This window comes from Stegostoma tigrinum, chromosome 20 (assembly GCF_030684315.1).
Source record: "Stegostoma tigrinum isolate sSteTig4 chromosome 20, sSteTig4.hap1, whole genome shotgun sequence".
In the NCBI taxonomy this organism is placed as follows: domain Eukaryota; kingdom Metazoa; phylum Chordata; class Chondrichthyes; order Orectolobiformes; family Stegostomatidae; genus Stegostoma; species Stegostoma tigrinum.
The window spans coordinates 9,880,065-9,899,526 of record NC_081373.1 but is presented as its reverse complement, the minus strand read 5'-3'; the positions used below and the strand labels follow the sequence as shown (position 1 = coordinate 9,899,526).

The 19,462-nt window shown below is 61.4% G+C and overlaps 1 protein-coding gene across 11 annotated transcripts in view; it reads left to right on the top strand.

Moving 5' to 3' along the window:
* The first annotated feature begins 27 nt into the window (after window positions 1-27).
* LOC125461688 (CREB3 regulatory factor-like) overlaps window positions 28-19,462 on the top strand; it is a 169,935-nt gene continuing 150,500 nt past the window's right edge. For 5 of the 11 annotated variants that reach the window (XM_059652988.1, XM_059652990.1, XM_048550693.2 and 2 more), the window contains exons 1-2: window positions 28-986; window positions 1,663-4,209. The gene's annotated coding sequence lies outside the window, so the exon portion shown is untranslated. Of the gene's footprint in view, window positions 4,210-6,557; window positions 7,221-19,462 lie in introns of those variants that run through there. The other 6 variants (XM_048550700.2, XM_048550703.2, XM_059652987.1 and 3 more) reach the window with 5 other exon arrangements.

The window sequence follows — 19,462 nt, the reverse complement described above, 5'->3', positions numbered from 1 at the left end:
ATGGGTTGTCACGTCATTTCAGAGGACAGTTCACATCAACTGCAATAGTGGTGGAGTCTCACGACTGAACTGGATGAGGAGCGTAGGGAATCAAATGGGTTGTTCTTCAGTTGCCAAAATGGGATATTTCCAGACCAGGGTTTTGGATTTCTGACTTGATAATATAAGCACAGTGCAACTATTTCAGGAATCCTGGAGGTTTTTGTTTGTTTTTATTCACTCGTGAGATATGAATGTTATTGGCTGGGGTAGATTTATTTCCCATCCTTGGTTGCTCGTTAGAGGACGGTGGTAAGCTGGCTTCTTGAACTGCTACAGTCCATGTGGTATAGGTGGGCCACAATACTGTTAAGGAGTGAGTTCCAACATTTTCTAGTGATGCCGAAGGAACAGTGATATATTTCCAAATCGGGTTAATGTGTGGTTTGGAAGGGAACCTGCAGGCAGTGGTGTTCCCATGTCTATGCTACCCTTGATCTCCAAACCATTCCTGCGGTCTATAGCCATTGTAAATAATCTGATTTCTGGCTGTTATATTTTCCATCCTCCTCCCAGTCTCTGGAGTCTCACACCACATACGTTTTGGTCCAATATCCTAGTTTAATGAGTATTTTATTTAAAACACCCTTATTTTGCTTCCTAACATTTTTCTCTAGGGTTGCAATTTTCATTTGCTCTTTAATAACTCTGTGGGATTATGGGGAAACAGTCTGACTTTGTGTGCGAGCCTCTATGCATAATGTTGAGCTGTTCCACATCACTGCCCTGTTGCCACACGAGCGGTTCATTTCCAATGACGACCATTGGTGATCAGACACACCCTCATCTCTGTTCAACGATATCAGAGATAATGGGAACTGCAGACGCTGGAGAATCTGAGATAACAAAGTGTGGGGCTGGATGAACACAGCAGGCCAAGCAGCATCTTGGGAGCACAAAAGCTGACGTTTCGGGCCTAGACCCTTCATGGAGAATTACAGATCCAGGTCAGTGTCCTGTCTCTCTCTGGGGTAGACTGTCGTATTTCAGGGAGTGGCTGTTGAACAAATTTCGGCTTGATGAGGAGCATTGGTGAAAGGCACCTTGATGCATGTGTGCGAGTGGGTTTTGAAACCTCTTGTTTGTCAACTACCTGCTACCACCACTGCTGCCAAAATTACTGCAGGGGAGTGACGCTACTCAGAAATATATCAAACTGCAGATAATAGCAAGACAACTGTGCATTTGCCATTAACAGCTGTGATATTAGTGTATTTTGAAGGTGTGGTGTATCTGCTTGCTAATAACATTTGAGCTGTTTTGCATATTACATAACAAAGGTGCTCCTCACTTTTAACTTGCCTTTTTTAGTGCCTTAATTGAGGAATGAAGCTGTTACTAGTGTAAAGTGTGCCTTTCATGAAATTGACCCACTCAACAAAGTAGAGCAATTAGACTCCGATTCTACCTTGTCTCACTGCACAGCAAAACCATTAAATGCAAGAGACATTTACCAACAATTCAAAATGATGGCTTAAGTGTTACATGCCGGTGGTGAGCACTCTTCGTTGGAGAGAGAGGTGTTAAGTGTGTATATCTGTATATTCCCATCTCAGTCTGACAGATGTTTCTCCTATGCTTTCTTGTAAAATGCGGAAATAACAACAACTTGTATTTACATAGCACCTTTGTAAGGACCAAATCATCATCTTGGCGCTTCACAGGAGCGATCAGCCAAAGAAAAGGTTGACACCGAACCACGCCATGTGATACTGGGACAAGGATCGAGTTTGGACTTGGTGTTAAGGAGCTTCGTAAAGGAAGAGAGAAAGATTGAGCGAGTTTCAGAGCTAAAGGCACTTCACAGTGCCACCAGTGGTGAAAATCTACTTTATTCAATAGCGAACTTGTTTGTTCGTATGAGTATTAACCGAATCAAGGGTCGGGAAGGAAAGTGAAGTTGAGGTAAGAAGATGAGCTGCATTCAAATTGGATGGCTAAGCAGAGTGGAGGATGATGTGGTTCCATTCCTTTATTCGTGGAATGTGGGGCATCTCCGTTCCACCTTTCTAAGAGGGTGGTGAGTGAAACTTTTTTTTGTGTGACACAGCGGCCACTTCACAAGGCAAATGAAAAGTCGGCAGTTGACTGGAGTCCAAATAATGCCGACCAAAGGAAGGGCATTTCCGTTTCCAAAAAAACATTTTGTGAACTAGAAATAGTTTTAGAATATTCTAGTCATTTCACAGTCACTGTTACTGGTGCCAGCTTTTTATTTTCAAACTTATTCATCTAAATTCCTCTTACTGTAATGGGATTCAAGTAGCTGTCTCTGGGTTACTAGTCCAATGACGGAGCAATTATGTTGCTGTTCCTGTGTGCTTTAAGCTTTTCACTTATTCAGTGTTTTTGTCTTCTGAGGGAGTTTTGTTTAGTTCGAGGCATTAAAATCGTGAAATATTTTGACAGAGGATATGAGGATGGGCTGTTGCTTGTAGCTGAAGTCTCAGTCGCCAAAACGCACAACTTTAAGGTAATTGACGAACAAAACCACAGACGAGATGTGGGGAATATGTTTATGTTGTTTCAATCTGGACTGCATTGCCTGAAAGATGATGGAAGTTTCGAAGTTTCAAAATGGAATTGGGTAAGTGCTCCGATGAAGAGTTTCCTAAGACTATATGGGGAAAGCAGGTGTAATCTGGATAGCTCTAGCAGGACACTAGTGTGGAATTCCAGTGGATTGAATTGCCTTCTCCTTTGCTGCTATACTATGGATCTATAAAGATGACTTCCAAGCTCATCAGATGTGAAGTGTCCAAATCATTCCTTAACCAATTCCACACCATCTGAAGGTTCTGGAGAGGCTGCACTCTTATAAGCTAATTTCATTGCAGAACAATCACCATTTGACTGATTTGCTCCGAAGCCAAGTTAGACAACAGTGTTATCAAAATAAGTCTGCAGAATAGCACAGTTAGTACTCCAGAATAGTGATTGCCGTGATCTGATTTCAATCTCTTATGTCAGTCTTAAATAGTCCAAATGATTGTTTAGTAATTCTCTGCTGTACTCGTTTACCTTCTAAGGATGCTTTAGCAAAAAATCTCGAATTCTGAATATGGTAGCCCTACTGATGTTTAGCTTCACCCCAGATGGGGGTTGCCCTGGACCCCCGAGAACTGAAACATCTATCTGCAGCACAGTGCCGAGAGCAATCTGGCGGAAGTGTCAAAGAGGCATGAAGAAAATAGTTTTTAAATAAATGTTTAGTTGTAAACTTGTCAGAGTGATGTAGCGATTTAAAGGTTGTTTCACCAATGACAGGAAGCATCCAATGAGAGTCTTTTGCTGACAAGAGTGCAGGACGCAGCAAGGATGGGTGTGTCAGGTGACAAGTGGCTGGATTACAAGGTTGGATGGTGGGGTGGGAGTTGATGATTAAGCGTTACACACTAAATCTTCCAGATACATGCCCCACCGGAGTTGACATCAGCCACACCCATACTCCTGCCCAGTGGTTTGTACGAGGCTAGGGATTTTACCTGCTAACTATAGGTTTTATACAGGGTTTTTGCACTTTAAATTCTTGTGTGTGTTTATTTGTGTGCGCGGTTATTTAAGCACAGAATATTAAGTATCGCAGACTGGATTCTAGCTTCACTGCCAAAAACTGGCTCTGGGCCTATTTGCATTCTTAATTTGGGTGTTGATGGGCACACCCAAAAAATTTCCACCGGCCCACCAATGGATTAAGGGGACTTGCTAGTTTTGCATGCTTCGTGTACTCTTATATTTTTGCCTGACACGTCATAGTGAAAGTTAAAATAGCCCATGTTTGTGACTGGTGAGGGGGGTGTGGCTAGAGGAGAGGAATTAAAAATAATGATGTGAGACTAGAAACAATCAAGAATGAAACTGGATGCAAATTTTTATTAATAAAACTGTCTGGCTACGTGCCACTTGTTCATGGGGCTTGAATGTCTATTGTGATAATCAAATTGTTCACACCTCCCAAACACAGGGGGATACTGTTCTTTCACTTTTGAAACTGCACACGTCAATAACAATGTCTCAGTTTTTAATAACTCCAGAGATGAGAACTTTGGCTGGCCCTGCCAGTGATGTTCACCTCCTGTGAAACATTAAAAGAAAAATGAACTGGGTGCTGCAAATTCCAAACCTCGGCTGCCACTCGTGTGTAGCTGTGTTGGAGGTCCTGGCATTCAGGTGAGATGTTAAACTGAGGACTGCCTGCCCTTTTATTTGAACATGAAAAGTGTCTGGGCATCACCTCGAAGGATAACAGGAGAGTTCTTACCAGTGTCCTGCCCAGTATTATTCCTCAGTCACATTGCTTAATATGTATTATCATAATGCTGTTTCGGAGGAGCTTGCTGTGTACAAGTCAGCTGCCATATTTTCTATATTACAACAGTGGATTTACTGTCAGCAGTCATAGGGTCAAAATGTTGGAACACTGTTAACCACACTGCGGATGTCTCCTATACTATAGGGGTGATAGTGATTATTACCACCTTCTCAGGGGTGAGCAGAGATGGGCAATCGATACTGGCCCAGTCAGCAGAACTCACATCCTCTAAAGAAAAACACAAAGGCACTTGATTGGCTGTAAACTGCTTTTGGATATTGAATTATGGAAGGTGCTATAGAAATGCACTTTAATTTCAGTGCAGCGCTTCAAGTTTTAACTACTCCATAAGGGGAATGTATTATTAACAGGCACAAGCTGATGTCAGCTACAGGTTAATTATGAATGAAGATACCCTGGATCTTGTGCATTATGGGCTGTAGTCTTTTTTAATAGAAGAAAATTCAGTCACCAAAAAAACCTACAGGACATGATCATTTTATGAAAATGAATTCTACACATTGGAGTGAGATGAAAAATATTGAAGATCATCTTCACTTACAAAGATGGGTGACTCTCCAGTGACACTACTGAGTACCTTGGAAGGTATCAGGAGTATCACACCACAAGCAGCTGCCAATGGGCATTGCCCAGTCTGTCCTTCTTTTGAAACTGACAACGTTTGCTTGGTATAAACAAATACAGCTGGGATAAGTTGGAGACTGATTGCTCGTGCATTGATCCAGAAGTTAAGCGGAAGTTTATTTCCCATGGCCGGGCAGTTGTCTTCTGAATCCAGCAGGAAATAACAGCAGAAACTACAACTGGCAATTTGCAAGATAATAAAATGTGAGGCTGGACGAACACAGCAGGCCAAGCAGCATCTCAGGAGCTTCTGTGCTCCTGAGATGCTGCTTGGCCTGCTGTGTTCGTCCAGCCTCACATTTTATTATCTTGGAATCTCCAGCATCTGCAGTTCCCATTATCTCTGGCAATTTGCATGTGTGATGAAATGTCTCTGCAGACTGGTGCACCCTCCCCTTATAACCCCCAATGCACAGCATACCTCCTGATCTCCTGCCTCACTGAAAGTTACACTGCTCTATCCCCTAACAAATAATGTCCTGATGTATATTCCAATTGACCCTCAAGTCAACTCCATTTCTGTAGGATGTCCATTTTCACTGGTTTAAGTCGTTAGGCAAAAACTTGCCTTTGTATATCACTTTTGATATACAAAAGAGTTAAAATAGTCGTCGACTGGAAGGTGGTGTTGTTTGTTGCATACAGAGAGCAGATGCTACGAAATAGTCTCCGAGTCTTCCCCCTCCCATTTCCTGGGCGGCATGTCCATCCTGGACCGCCTCCAGTGTCACAATGACACCCACCCACAAACTGGAGGAGCAACGCCTCCTATTCTGCCTCAGGAGCCTACAGCTCGATGGCCTAAACATGGAATTCATCAGTTTTAATCTCCCCACCCCCGGCTTCATCCCATGTCCTACCCTCCTCCTCATCCCTGCCTCCTTGACCTGACACAACTTGCCCATCTTCTCTCCCACCTACTGACCAATCCCCACCACTCTCTACCTGCACTCACCTATCACCATGCCAACTACTTTTCTCAGCCCCACCCCCTCCTCTATTTATTTCCCAGCTTCCATTTCCCTTCCTCATTTCTGAAGAAGGGTCCTGATGTGGAATGTCAGCATTCCTGCTGCTGTGTTCCTCCAGCTCCATGCTGTGTTGTCTCTGACTCTAGCATCCACAGTTCTTGCTATCTTAACCGATGCTGGAGCTTTTTCCCTGTACTCACCAAGAATGATGGAAGAATGCAAAATTTCAATCACTTGAAACTACAGAGGGGAAAGAGTGCTTTGTGGTCGGCAATTCAACTGATTCACAGAGCTATTGCCATGGACAAAGTAACAGGAAACTATAGGTTCCTGAGCTCCGAGGTAATGCAAATAAGGTACAAGACTTAAAAATGTTCCTTTCATATGTAAAGACCGAATCCCTCTGTGTGTATGTCTGTCATTTCTTGCAAGTGTAAATGAGCCATGCTTATTTAATTGATTCTTAAATTGGTTGTTAGTATAACTATTAGCACAGATAACACAGTGTGGAGCTGGATGAACACAGGCCAAGCAGCATCTTAGGAGCACAAAAGCTGACTTTTTGGGTCTGGACCCTTCATCAGAACCCGAAATGTCAGCTCTTGTGCTCCTGAGATGCTGCTTGGCCTGCTGTGTTCATCCAGCTCCACACTTTGTTATCTTGGATTCTCCAGCATCTGCAGTTCCCATTATCTCTGATAGCTGTTAGCACACAGGATTTCTCGGCAATTGGCCAATCTGGAATCCCATCTAACAACATCATACCATGATTTGGACAGTGTGAATTTAGGATGTACTAAAATACTTTAATAGTCTATAAAACGTTTCTGAAGGTAATTCCTCTAATGGAGGAAACACAGCAGCCACTCCTACATGATGATAATTAAATGAATTCCCACCTCTCTTCTTTGATTGCTGAGGTAGATGTTGACCAGGATACAGAGAATTAACTTTGCTGTTTTAAGATTGCAGTGTTTAATCTTTAATACCCACCTCAGAGGACCGCGAAGTTTTCAGTGTAACTGAGTATTTAGGTGTCCAGTAGAAAGCCTTGAACACTTAGAGGACAAAGAACAACCCTGCAGCATGTCAGCTAAACATGATGTGTGTAGGCCAAGATAACAAAGTGTGGAGCTGGATGAACACAGCAGGCCAAGCAGCAAATCAGGAGCACAAAAGCTGACGTTTCGGGCCTAGACCCTTCAGCAGAAAACCTACTTTCCAACTCTTAGCCAACAACAGCATAGATCAAGGTATTTCAAGTGCTTATTCTGGCTTATTGAAAATGCAGTTAATCTTTGCATGTCTAACAATCTTTTAAGACTGAGTGAGTTTCAGATCCAATTATCTTTGTCGGGTGGGGGAAAAAAAATTCCTCCCCTGCCGCGTCTGCAATCCTGCCAGCAGTTAGGTTACATCTATGGCATGCCATACTCACCAACCACTCATTCCAGGCCCCTCCATCTCCTACCCCATTTCCCCACCTCCCCTCCCTTTCCTTTCACACCCTCTCTCTGCCCCCTCTTATTCTTCCCTCCTTTCCCCCACCCGCCCACGTCCCTCTTCCCTCTTCTCCCCCCACCCGCCCACGTCCCTCTTCCCTCTTCTCCCCCCACCCGCCCACGTCCCTCTTCCCTCTTCCCTCTTCCCCGCCCACGTCCCTCTTCCCTCTTCCCCGCCCACGTCCCTCTTCCCTCTTTCCCCCCCCACCCGCCCACGTCCCTCTTCCCTCTTCCCCCCCCACCCGCCCACGTCCCTCTTCCCTCTTCCCCCCCAACCCGCCCACGTCCCTCTTCCCTCTTCACCCCCCACCCGCCCACGTCCCTCGTCCCTCTTCCCTCTTCTCCCCCAACCCGCCCACGTCCCTCTTCCCTCTTCACCCCCCACCCGCCCACGTCCCTCGTCCCTCTTCCCTCTTCTCCCCCCACCCCGCCCACGTCCCTCGTCCCTCTTCTCCCCCCCACCCGCCCACGTCCCTCGTCCCTCTTCTGCCCACGTCCCTCTTCTCCCCCCACCCGCCCACGTCCCTCGTCCCTCTTCTGCCCTCGTCCCTCTTCTCCCCCCACCCGCCCACGTCCCTCGTCCCTCTTCTGCCCTCGTCCCTCTTCTCCCCCCACCCGCCCACGTCCCTCGTCCCTCTTCTGCCCACGTCCCTCTTCTCCCCCCACCCGCCCACGTCCCTCGTCCCTCTTCCCGCCTCGTCTCCCCGCCCCCCGCGTCCCCTCTCCCCCCCCCCGCGTCCCCTCTCCCCCCCCCCGCGTCCCCTCTCCCCCCCCCCCCGCGTCCCCTCTCCCCCCCCCCCGCGTCCCCTCTCCCCCCCCCCGCGTCCCCTCTCCCCCCCCGCGTCCCCTCTCCCCCCCCCGCGTCCCCTCTCCCCCCCCCGCGTCCCCTCTCCCCCCCCCCGCGTCCCCCCTCCCCCCCCCGCGTCCCCTCTCCCCCCCCCGCGTCCCCCCTTCCCCCCCCCGCGTCCCCCCTCCCCCCCCCGCGTCCCCCCTCCCCCCCCCGCGTCCCCCCTCCCCCCCCCGCGTCCCCCCTCCCCCCCCGCGTCCCCCCTCCCCCCCCGCGTCCCCTCTCCCCCCCCGCGTCCCCTCTCCCCCCCCCGCGTCCCCTCTCCCCCCCCCGCGTCCCCTCTCCTCCCCCCGCGTCCCCTCTCCTCCCCCCGCGTCCCCTCTCCCTTCTGCCCCGCGTCCCCTCTCCCTTCTGCCCCGCGTCCCCTCTCCCTTCTGCCCCGCGTCCCCTCTCCCTTCTGCCCCGCGTCCCCTCTCCCTTCTGCCCCGCGTCCCCTCTTCTCCCCGCGTCCCCTCTTCTCCCCTCGTCCCCTCTCCCTTCTCCCCCTCGTCCCCTCTCCCTTCTCCCCCTCGTCCCCTCTCCCTTCTGCCCCGCGTCCCCTCTCCCTTCTGCCCCGCGTCCCCTCTCCCTTCTGCCCCGCGTCCCCTCTCCCTTCTGCCCCGCGTCCCCTCTCCCTTCTGCCCCGCGTCCCCTCTCCCTTCTGCCCCGCGTCCCCTCTCCCTTCTGCCCCGCGTCCACTCTTCTCCCCGCGTCCCCTCTTCTCCCCGCGTCCCCTCTCCCTTCTCCCCCTCGTCCCCTCTCCCTTCTCCCCCGCGTCCCCTCTCCCTTCTGCCCCGCGTCCCCTCTCCCTTCTGCCCCGCGTCCCCTCTCCCTTCTGCCCCGCGTCCCCTCTTCTCCCCTCGTCCCCTCTCCCTTCTGCCCCGCGTCCCCTCTTCTCCCCTCGTCCCCTCTCCCTTCTCCCCCGCGTCCCCTCTTCTCCCCGCGTCCCCTCTTCTCCCCGCGTCCCCTCTTCTCCCCGCGTCCCCTCTTCTCCCCGCGTCCCCTCTTCTCCCCGCGTCCCCTCTTCTCCCCGCGTCCCCTCTTCTCCCCGCGTCCCCTCTTCTCCCCGCGTCCCCTCTTCTCCCCGCGTCCCCTCTTCTCCCCGCGTCCCCTCTTCTCCCCGCGTCCCCTCTTCTCCCCGCGTCCCCTCTTCTCCCCGCGTCCCCTCTTCTCCCCGCGTCCCCTCTTCTCCCCGCGTCCCCTCTTCTCCCCGCGTCCCCTCTTCTCCCCGCGTCCCCTCTTCTCCCCGCGTCCCCTCTTCTCCCCGCGTCCCCTCTTCTCCCCGCGTCCCCTCTTCTCCCCGCGTCCCCTCTTCTCCCCGCGTCCCCTCTTCTCCCCGCGTCCCCTCTTCTCCCCGCGTCCCCTCTTCTCCCCGCGTCCCCTCTTCTCCCCGCGTCCCCTCTTCTCCCCGCGTCCCCTCTTCTCCCCGCGTCCCCTCTTCTCCCCGCGTCCCCTCTTCTCCCCGCGTCCCCTCTTCTCCCCGCGTCCCCTCTTCTCCCCGCGTCCCCTCTTCTCCCCGCGTCCCCTCTTCTCCCCGCGTCCCCTCTTCTCCCCGCGTCCCCTCTTCTCCCCGCGTCCCCTCTTCTCCCCGCGTCCCCTCTTCTCCCCGCGTCCCCTCTTCTCCCCGCGTCCCCTCTTCTCCCCGCGTCCCCTCTTCTCCCCGCGTCCCCTCTTCTCCCCGCGTCCCCTCTTCTCCCCGCGTCCCCTCTTCTCCCCGCGTCCCCTCTTCTCCCCGCGTCCCCTCTTCTCCCCGCGTCCCCTCTTCTCCCCGCGTCCCCTCTTCTCCCCGCGTCCCCTCTTCTCCCCGCGTCCCCTCTTCTCCCCGCGTCCCCTCTTCTCCCCGCGTCCCCTCTTCTCCCCGCGTCCCCTCTTCTCCCCGCGTCCCCTCTTCTCCCCGCGTCCCCTCTTCTCCCCGCGTCCCCTCTTCTCCCCGCGTCCCCTCTTCTCCCCGCGTCCCCTCTTCTCCCCGCGTCCCCTCTTCTCCCCGCGTCCCCTCTTCTCCCCGCGTCCCCTCTTCTCCCCGCGTCCCCTCTTCTCCCCGCGTCCCCTCTTCTCCCCGCGTCCCCTCTTCTCCCCGCGTCCCCTCTTCTCCCCGCGTCCCCTCTTCTCCCCGCGTCCCCTCTTCTCCCCGCGTCCCCTCTTCTCCCCGCGTCCCCTCTTCTCCCCGCGTCCCCTCTTCTCCCCGCGTCCCCTCTTCTCCCCGCGTCCCCTCTTCTCCCCGCGTCCCCTCTTCTCCCCGCGTCCCCTCTTCTCCCCGCGTCCCCTCTTCTCCCCGCGTCCCCTCTTCTCCCCGCGTCCCCTCTTCTCCCCGCGTCCCCTCTTCTCCCCGCGTCCCCTCTTCTCCCCGCGTCCCCTCTTCTCCCCGCGTCCCCTCTTCTCCCCGCGTCCCCTCTTCTCCCCGCGTCCCCTCTTCTCCCCGCGTCCCCTCTTCTCCCCGCGTCCCCTCTTCTCCCCGCGTCCCCTCTTCTCCCCGCGTCCCCTCTTCTCCCCGCGTCCCCTCTTCTCCCCGCGTCCCCTCTTCTCCCCGCGTCCCCTCTTCTCCCCGCGTCCCCTCTTCTCCCCGCGTCCCCTCTTCTCCCCGCGTCCCCTCTTCTCCCCGCGTCCCCTCTTCTCCCCGCGTCCCCTCTTCTCCCCGCGTCCCCTCTTCTCCCCGCGTCCCCTCTTCTCCCCGCGTCCCCTCTTCTCCCCGCGTCCCCTCTTCTCCCCGCGTCCCCTCTTCTCCCCGCGTCCCCTCTTCTCCCCGCGTCCCCTCTTCTCCCCGCGTCCCCTCTTCTCCCCGCGTCCCCTCTTCTCCCCGCGTCCCCTCTTCTCCCCGCGTCCCCTCTTCTCCCCGCGTCCCCTCTTCTCCCCGCGTCCCCTCTTCTCCCCGCGTCCCCTCTTCTCCCCGCGTCCCCTCTTCTCCCCGCGTCCCCTCTTCTCCCCGCGTCCCCTCTTCTCCCCGCGTCCCCTCTTCTCCCCGCGTCCCCTCTTCTCCCCGCGTCCCCTCTTCTCCCCGCGTCCCCTCTTCTCCCCGCGTCCCCTCTTCTCCCCGCGTCCCCTCTTCTCCCCGCGTCCCCTCTTCTCCCCGCGTCCCCTCTTCTCCCCGCGTCCCCTCTTCTCCCCGCGTCCCCTCTTCTCCCCGCGTCCCCTCTTCTCCCCGCGTCCCCTCTTCTCCCCGCGTCCCCTCTTCTCCCCGCGTCCCCTCTTCTCCCCGCGTCCCCTCTTCTCCCCGCGTCCCCTCTTCTCCCCGCGTCCCCTCTTCTCCCCGCGTCCCCTCTTCTCCCCGCGTCCCCTCTTCTCCCCGCGTCCCCTCTTCTCCCCGCGTCCCCTCTTCTCCCCGCGTCCCCTCTTCTCCCCGCGTCCCCTCTTCTCCCCGCGTCCCCTCTTCTCCCCGCGTCCCCTCTTCTCCCCGCGTCCCCTCTTCTCCCCGCGTCCCCTCTTCTCCCCGCGTCCCCTCTTCTCCCCGCGTCCCCTCTTCTCCCCGCGTCCCTCTTCTCCCCGCGTCCCCTCTTCTCCCCGCGTCCCCTCTTCTCCCCGCGTCCCCTCTTCTCCCCGCGTCCCCTCTTCTCCCCGCGTCCCCTCTTCTCCCCGCGTCCCCTCTTCTCCCCGCGTCCCCTCTTCTCCCCGCGTCCCCTCTTCTCCCCGCGTCCCCTCTTCTCCCCGCGTCCCCTCTTCTCCCCGCGTCCCCTCTTCTCCCCGCGTCCCCTCTTCTCCCCGCGTCCCCTCTTCTCCCCGCGTCCCCTCTTCTCCCCGCGTCCCCTCTTCTCCCCGCGTCCCCTCTTCTCCCCGCGTCCCCTCTTCTCCCCGCGTCCCCTCTTCTCCCCGCGTCCCCTCTTCTCCCCGCGTCCCCTCTTCTCCCCGCGTCCCCTCTTCTCCCCGCGTCCCCTCTTCTCCCCGCGTCCCCTCTTCTCCCCGCGTCCCCTCTTCTCCCCGCGTCCCCTCTTCTCCCCGCGTCCCCTCTTCTCCCCGCGTCCCCTCTTCTCCCCGCGTCCCCTCTTCTCCCCGCGTCCCCTCTTCTCCCCGCGTCCCCTCTTCTCCCCGCGTCCCCTCTTCTCCCCGCGTCCCCTCTTCTCCCCGCGTCCCCTCTTCTCCCCGCGTCCCCTCTTCTCCCCGCGTCCCCTCTTCTCCCCGCGTCCCCTCTTCTCCCCGCGTCCCTCTTCTCCCCGCGTCCCCTCTTCTCCCCGCGTCCCCTCTTCTCCCCGCGTCCCCTCTTCTCCCCGCGTCCCCTCTTCTCCCCGCGTCCCCTCTTCTCCCCGCGTCCCCTCTTCTCCCCGCGTCCCCTCTTCTCCCCGCGTCCCCTCTTCTCCCCGCGTCCCCTCTTCTCCCCGCGTCCCTCTTCTCCCCGCGTCCCCTCTTCTCCCCGCGTCCCCTCTTCTCCCCGCGTCCCCTCTTCTCCCCGCGTCCCCTCTTCTCCCCGCGTCCCCTCTTCTCCCCGCGTCCCCTCTTCTCCCCGCGTCCCCTCTTCTCCCCGCGTCCCCTCTTCTCCCCGCGTCCCCTCTTCTCCCCGCGTCCCCTCTTCTCCCCGCGTCCCCTCTTCTCCCCGCGTCCCTCTTCCGTCCCCTCTCCCGCGTCCCCTCTTCTCCCCGCGTCCCCTCTTCTCCCCGCGTCCCCTCTTCTCCCCGCGTCCCCTCTCGTCTCCCCGCGTCCCCTCTTCTCCCCGCGTCCCCTCTTCTCCCCGCGTCCCCTCTTCTCCCCGCGTCCCCTCTTCTCCCCGCGTCCCCTCTTCTCCCCGCGTCCCCTCTTCTCCCCGCGTCCCCTCTTCTCCCCGCGTCCCCTCTTCTCCCCGCGTCCCCTCTTCTCCCCGCGTCCCCTCTTCTCCCCGCGTCCCCTCTTCTCCCCGCGTCCCCTCTTCTCCCCGCGTCCCCTCTTCTCCCCGCGTCCCCTCTTCTCCCCGCGTCCCCTCTTCTCCCCGCGTCCCCTCTTCTCCCCGCGTCCCCTCTTCTCCCCGCGTCCCCTCTTCTCCCCGCGTCCCCTCTTCTCCCCGCGTCCCCTCTTCTCCCGCGTCCCCTCTTCTCCCCGCGTCCCCTCTTCTCCCCGCGTCCCCTCTTCTCCCCGCGTCCCCTCTTCTCCCCGCGTCCCCTCTTCTCCCCGCGTCCCCTCTTCTCCCCGCGTCCCCTCTTCTCCCCGCGTCCCCTCTTCTCCCCGCGTCCCCTCTTCTCCCCGCGTCCCCTCTTCTCCCCGCGTCCCCTCTTCTCCCCGCGTCCCCTCTTCTCCCCGCGTCCCCTCTTCTCCCCGCGTCCCCTCTTCTCCCCGCGTCCCTCTTCTCCCCGCGTCCCCTCTTCTCCCCGCGTCCCCTCTTCTCCCCGCGTCCCCTCTTCTCCCCGCGTCCCCTCTTCTCCCCGCGTCCCCTCTTCTCCCCGCGTCCCCTCTTCTCCCCGCGTCCCCTCTTCTCCCCGCGTCCCCTCTTCTCCCCGCGTCCCCTCTTCTCCCCGCGTCCCCTCTTCTCCCCGCGTCCCCTCTTCTCCCCGCGTCCCCTCTTCTCCCCGCGTCCCCTCTTCTCCCCGCGTCCCCTCTTCTCCCCGCGTCCCCTCTTCTCCCCGCGTCCCCTCTCTCCCCGCGTCCCCTCTTCTCCCCGCGTCCCCTCTTCTCCCGCGTCCCCTCTTCTCCCCGCGTCCCCTCTTCTCCCCGCGTCCCCTCTTCTCCCCGCGTCCCTCTTCTCCCCGCGTCCCCTCTTCTCCCCGCGTCCCCTCTTCTCCCCGCGTCCCCTCTTCTCCCCGCGTCCCCTCTTCTCCCCGCGTCCCCTCTTCTCCCCGCGTCCCCCTCTTCTCCCCGCGTCCCCTCTTCTCCCCGCGTCCCCTCTTCTCCCCGCGTCCCCTCTTCTCCCCGCGTCCCCTCTTCTCCCGCGTCCCCTCTTCTCCCCGCGTCCCCTCTTCTCCCCGCGTCCCCTCTTCTCCCCGCGTCCCCTCTTCTCCCCGCGTCCCCTCTTCTCCCCGCGTCCCCTCTTCTCCCCGCGTCCCCTCTTCTCCCCGCGTCCCCTCTTCTCCCGCGTCCCCTCTTCTCCCCGCGTCCCCTCTTCTCCCCGCGTCCCCTCTTCTCCCCGCGTCCCCTCTTCTCCCGCGTCCCCTCTTCTCCCCGCGTCCCCTCTTCTCCCCGCGTCCCCTCTTCTCCCCGCGTCCCCTCTTCTCCCCGCGTCCCCTCTTCTCCCCGCGTCCCCTCTTCTCCCCGCGTCCCCTCTTCTCCCCGCGTCCCTCTTCTCCCCGCGTCCCCTCTTCTCCCCGCGTCCCCTCTTCTCCCCGCGTCCCCTCTTCTCCCCGCGTCCCCTCTTCTCCCCGCGTCCCCTCTTCTCCCCGCGTCCCCTCTTCTCCCCGCGTCCCCTCTTCTCCCCGCGTCCCCTCTCTCCCCGCGTCCCCTCTTCTCCCCGCGTCCCCTCTTCTCCCCGCGTCCCCTCTTCTCCCGCGTCCCCTCTTCTCCCCGCGTCCCCTCTTCTCCCCGCGTCCCCTCTTCTCCCCGCGTCCCCTCTTCTCCCCGCGTCCCCTCTTCTCCCCGCGTCCCCTCTTCTCCCCGCGTCCCCTCTTCTCCCGCGTCCCCTCTTCTCCCCGCGTCCCTCTTCTCCCCGCGTCCCCTCTTCTCCCCGCGTCCCCTCTTCTCCCCGCGTCCCCTCTTCTCCCGCGTCCCCTCTTCTCCCCGCGTCCCCTCTTCTCCCCGCGTCCCCTCTTCTCCCCGCGTCCCCTCTTCTCCCCGCGTCCCCTCTTCTCCCCGCGTCCCCTCTTCTCCCCGCGTCCCTCTTCTCCCCGCGTCCCCTCTTCTCCCCGCGTCCCCTCTTCTCCCCGCGTCCCCTCTTCTCCCCGCGTCCCCTCTTCTCCCCGCGTCCCCTCTTCTCCCCGCGTCCCCTCTTCTCCCCGCGTCCCCTCTTCTCCCCGCGTCCCCTCTTCTCCCCGCGTCCCCTCTTCTCCCCGCGTCCCCTCTTCTCCCCGCGTCCCCTCTTCTCCCGCGTCCCCTCTTCTCCCCGCGTCCCCTCTTCTCCCCGCGTCCCTCTCTCCCGCGTCCCCTCTTCTCCCCGCGTCCCCTCTTCTCCCCGCGTCCCCTCTTCTCCCCGCGTCCCCTCTTCTCCCCGCGTCCCCTCTTCCCCGCGTCCCCTCTTCTCCCCGCGTCCCCTCTTCTCCCCGCGTCCCCTCTTCTCCCCGCGTCCCCTCTCTTCTCCCCGCGTCCCCTCTTCTCCCCGCGTCCCTCTCTTCTCCCCGCGTCCCCTCTCTCTCCCCGCGTCCCCTCCTTCTCCCCGCGTCCCTCTCCTTCTCCCCGCGTCCCCTCTCCTCCCCGCGTCCCCTCTCTCCCCGCGTCCCCTCTCCCCTCTCCCCGCGTCCCCTCTCCCCTCTCCCCGCGTCCCCTCTCCCTCTCCCCGCGTCCCCTCTCCCTTCTCCCCGCGTCCCCTCTCCCTTCTCCCCGCGTCCCCTCTCCCTTCTCCCCGCGTCCCCTCTCCCTTCTCCCCGCGTCCCCTCTCCCTTCTCCCCGCGTCCCTCCTCGTCCCCTTCCCTCCCCGCGTCCCCTCTCCCTTCTCCCCGCGTCCCCTCTCCCTTCTCCCCGCGTCCCCTCTCCCTCTCCCCGCGTCCCCTCTCCCTTCTCCCGCGTCCCCTCTCCCTTCTCCCCGCGTCCCCTCTCCCTTCTCCCCGCGTCCCCTCTCCCTTCTCCCCGCGTCCCCTCTCCCTTCTCCCGCGTCCCCTCTCCCTTCTCCCCGCGTCCCCTCTCCCTTCTCCCCGCGTCCCCTCTCCCTTCTCCCCGCGTCCCCTCTCCCTTCTCCCCGCGTCCCCTCTCCCTTCTCCCGCGTCCCCTCTCCCTTCTCCCCGCGTCCCTCTCCCTTCTCCCCGCGTCCCCTCTCCCTTCTCCCCGCGTCCCCTCTCCCTTCTCCCCGCGTCCCCTCTCCCTTCTCCCCGCGTCCCCTCTCCCTTCTCCCGCGTCCCCTCTCCCTTCTCCCCGCGTCCCCTCTCCCTTCTCCCCGCGTCCCCTCTCCCTTCTCCCCGCGTCCCCTCTCCCTTCTCCCCGCGTCCCCTCTCCCTTCTCCCCGCGTCCCCTCTCCCTTCTCCCCGCGTCCCCTCTCCCTTCTCCCCGCGTCCCCTCTCCTTCTCCCCGCGTCCCCTCTCCCTTCTCCCCGCGTCCCTCTCCCTTCTCCCCGCGTCCCCTCTCCCTTCTCCCCGCGTCCCCTCTCCCTTCTCCCCGCGTCCCCTCTCCCTTCTCCCCGCGTCCCCTCTCCCTTCTCCCCGCGTCCCCTCTCCCTTCTCCCCGCGTCCCCTCTCCCTTCTCCCCGCGTCCCTCTCCCTTCTCCCCGCGTCCCCTCTCCCTTCTCCCCGCGTCCCCTCTCCCTTCTCCCGCGTCCCCTCTCCCTTCTCCCCGCGTCCCCTCTCCCTTCTCCCCGCGTCCCCTCTCCCTTCTCCCGCGTCCCCTCTCCCTTCTCCCCGCGTCCCCTCTCCTTCTCCCCGCGTCCCCTCTCCCTTCTCCCCGCGTCCCCTCTCCCTTCTCCCCGCGTCCCCTCTCCCTTCTCCCCGCGTCCCCTCTCCCTTCTCCCCGCGTCCCCTCTCCCTTCTCCCCGCGTCCCCTCTCCCTTCTCCCCGCGTCCCCTCTCCCTTCTCCCCGCGTCCCCTCTCCCTTCTCCCCGCGTCCCCTCTCCCTTCTCCCCGCGTCCCCTCTCCCTTCTCCCCGCGTCCCCTCTCCCTTCTCCCCGCGTCCCCTCTCCCTTCTCCCCGCGTCCCCTCTCCCTTCTCCCCGCGTCCCCTCTCCCTTCTCCCCGCGTCCCCTCTCCCTTCTCCCGCGTCCCCTCTCCCTTCTCCCCGCGTCCCTCTCCCTTCTCCCCGCGTCCCTCTCCCTTCTCCCCGCGTCCCCTCTCCCTTCTCCCCGCGTCCCCTCTCCCTTCTCCCCGCGTCCCCTCTCCCTTCTCCCCGCGTCCCCTCTCCCTTCTCCCCGCGTCCCCTCTCCCTTCTCCCCGCGTCCCCTCTCCCTTCTCCCCGCGTCCCCTCTCCCTTCTCCCGCGTCCCCTCTCCCTTCTCCCCGCGTCCCCTCTCCCTTCTCCCCGCGTCCCCTCTCCCTTCTCCCCGCGTCCCCTCTCCCTTCTCCCCGCGTCCCCTCTCCCTTCTCCCGCGTCCCTCTCCCTTCTCCCCGCGTCCCCTCTCCCTTCTCCCCGCGTCCCCTCTCCCTTCTCCCCGCGTCCCCTCTCCCTTCTCCCGCGTCCCCTCTCCCTTCTCCCCGCGTCCCCTCTCCCTTCTCCCCGCGTCCCCTCTCCCTTCTCCCCGCGTCCCCTCTCCCTTCTCCCCGCGTCCCCTCTCCCTTCTCCCCGCGTCCCCTCTCCCTTCTCCCCGCGTCCCCTCTCCCTTCTCCCCGCGTCCCCTCTCCCTTCTCCCCGCGTCCCCTCTCCCTTCTCCCCGCGTCCCCTCTCCCTTCTCCCCGCGTCCCTCTCCCTTCTCCCGCGTCCCCTCTCCCTTCTCCCGCGTCCCTCTCCCTTCTCCCCGCGTCCCCTCTCCCTTCTCCCCGCGTCCCCTCTCCCTTCTCCCCGCGTCCCCTCTCCCTTCTCCCCGCGTCCCCTCTCCCTTCTCCCCGCGTCCCCTCTCCCTTCTCCCCGCGTCCCCTCTCCCTTCTCCCCGCGTCCCCTCTCCCTTCTCCCCGCGTCCCCTCTCCCTTCTCCCCGCGTCCCCTCTCCCTTCTCCCCGCGTCCCCTCTCCTTCTCCCGCGTCCCCTCTCCCTTCTCCCCGCGTCCCCCTCTCCCTTCTCCCCGCGTCCCCTCTCCCTTCTCCCGCGTCCCCTCCCTTCTCCCGCGTCCCCTCTCCCTTCTCCCGCGTCCCCTCTCCCTTCTCCCCGCGTCCCCTCTCCCTTCTCCCGCGTCCCCTCTCCCTTCTCCCCGCGTCCCCTCTCCCTTCTCCCCGCGTCCCCTCTCCTTCCCCGCGTCCCCGCGTCCCCCGCCCCGTCCCCGCGTCCCCGCGTCCCCGCGTCCCCGCGTCCCCGCGTCCCCGCTCCTCCCCCGCGTCCCCGCGTCCCCGCGTCCCCTCTCCCCGCGTCCCCGCGTCCCCTCTCCCCGCGTCCCCGCGTCCCCTCTCCCCCGCGTCCCCGCGTCCCCTCTCCCCTCTTCTCCCCGCGTCCCCTCGTCCCCTCTCCCCGCGTCCCCTCTCCTCCCCTCGTCCCCTCTCCCCTCGTCCCCTCTCCTCCCCTCGTCCCCTCTCCTCCCCTCGTCCCCTCTCCTCCCCTCGTCCCCTCTCCTCCCCTCGTCCCCTCTCCTCCCCTCGTCCCCTCTCCTCCCCTCGTCCCCTCTCCTCCCCGCGTCCCCTCTCCTCCCGCGTCCCCTCTCCTCCCCGCGTCCCCTCTCCTCCCCGCGTCCCCTCTCCTCCCCGCGTCCCCTCTCCTCCCCGCGTCCCCTCTCCTCCCCGCGTCCCCTCTCCTCCCCGCGTCCCCTCTCCTCCCCGCGTCCCCTCTCCTCCCCGCGTCCCCTCTCCTCCCCGCGTCCCCTCTCCTCCCCGCGTCCCCTCTCCTCCCCGCGTCCCCTCTCCTCCCCGCGTCCCCTCTCCTCCCCGCGTCCCCTCTCCTCCCCGCGTCCCCTCTCCTCCCCGCGTCCCCTCTCCTCCCCGCGTCCCCTCTCCTCTCTCCCTTCTCCCCGCGTCCCCTCGTCCCCTCTTCTCCCCTCGTCCCCTCTCCCCACGTCCCCTCGTCCCCTCCTCTCCCCACGTCCCCTCGTCCCCTCTTCTCCCCTCTTCTCCCCACGTCCCCTCTCCCCCTCTTCTCCCCACGTCCCCTCTTCTGCCCACGTCCCCTCTCCCCTCTTCTGCCCACGTCCCCTCTTCTGCCCACGTCCCCTCTTCTGCCCACGTCCCCTCTCCCCTCTTCTGCCCACGTCCCCTCTCCCCTCTTCTGCCCACGTCCCCTCTTCTGCCCACGTCCCCTCTCCCCTCTTCTGCCCACGTCCCCTCTTCTGCCCACGTCCCCTCTCCCCTCTTCTGCCCACGTCCCCTCTTCTGCCCACGTCCCCTCTCCCCTCTTCTGCCCACGTCCCCTCTCCCCACGTCCCCTCTCCCCTCTTCTCCCCACGTCCCCTCTCCCCTCTTCTCCCCACGTCCCCTCTCCCCTCTTCTCCCCACGTCCCTCCCCTCTTCTCCCCACGTCCCCTCTCCCCTCTTCTCCCACGTCCCCTCTCCCCTCTTCTCCCCACGTCCCCTCTCCCCTCTTCTCCCCACGTCCCCTCTCCCCTCTTCTCCCCACGTCCCCTCTCCCCTCTTCT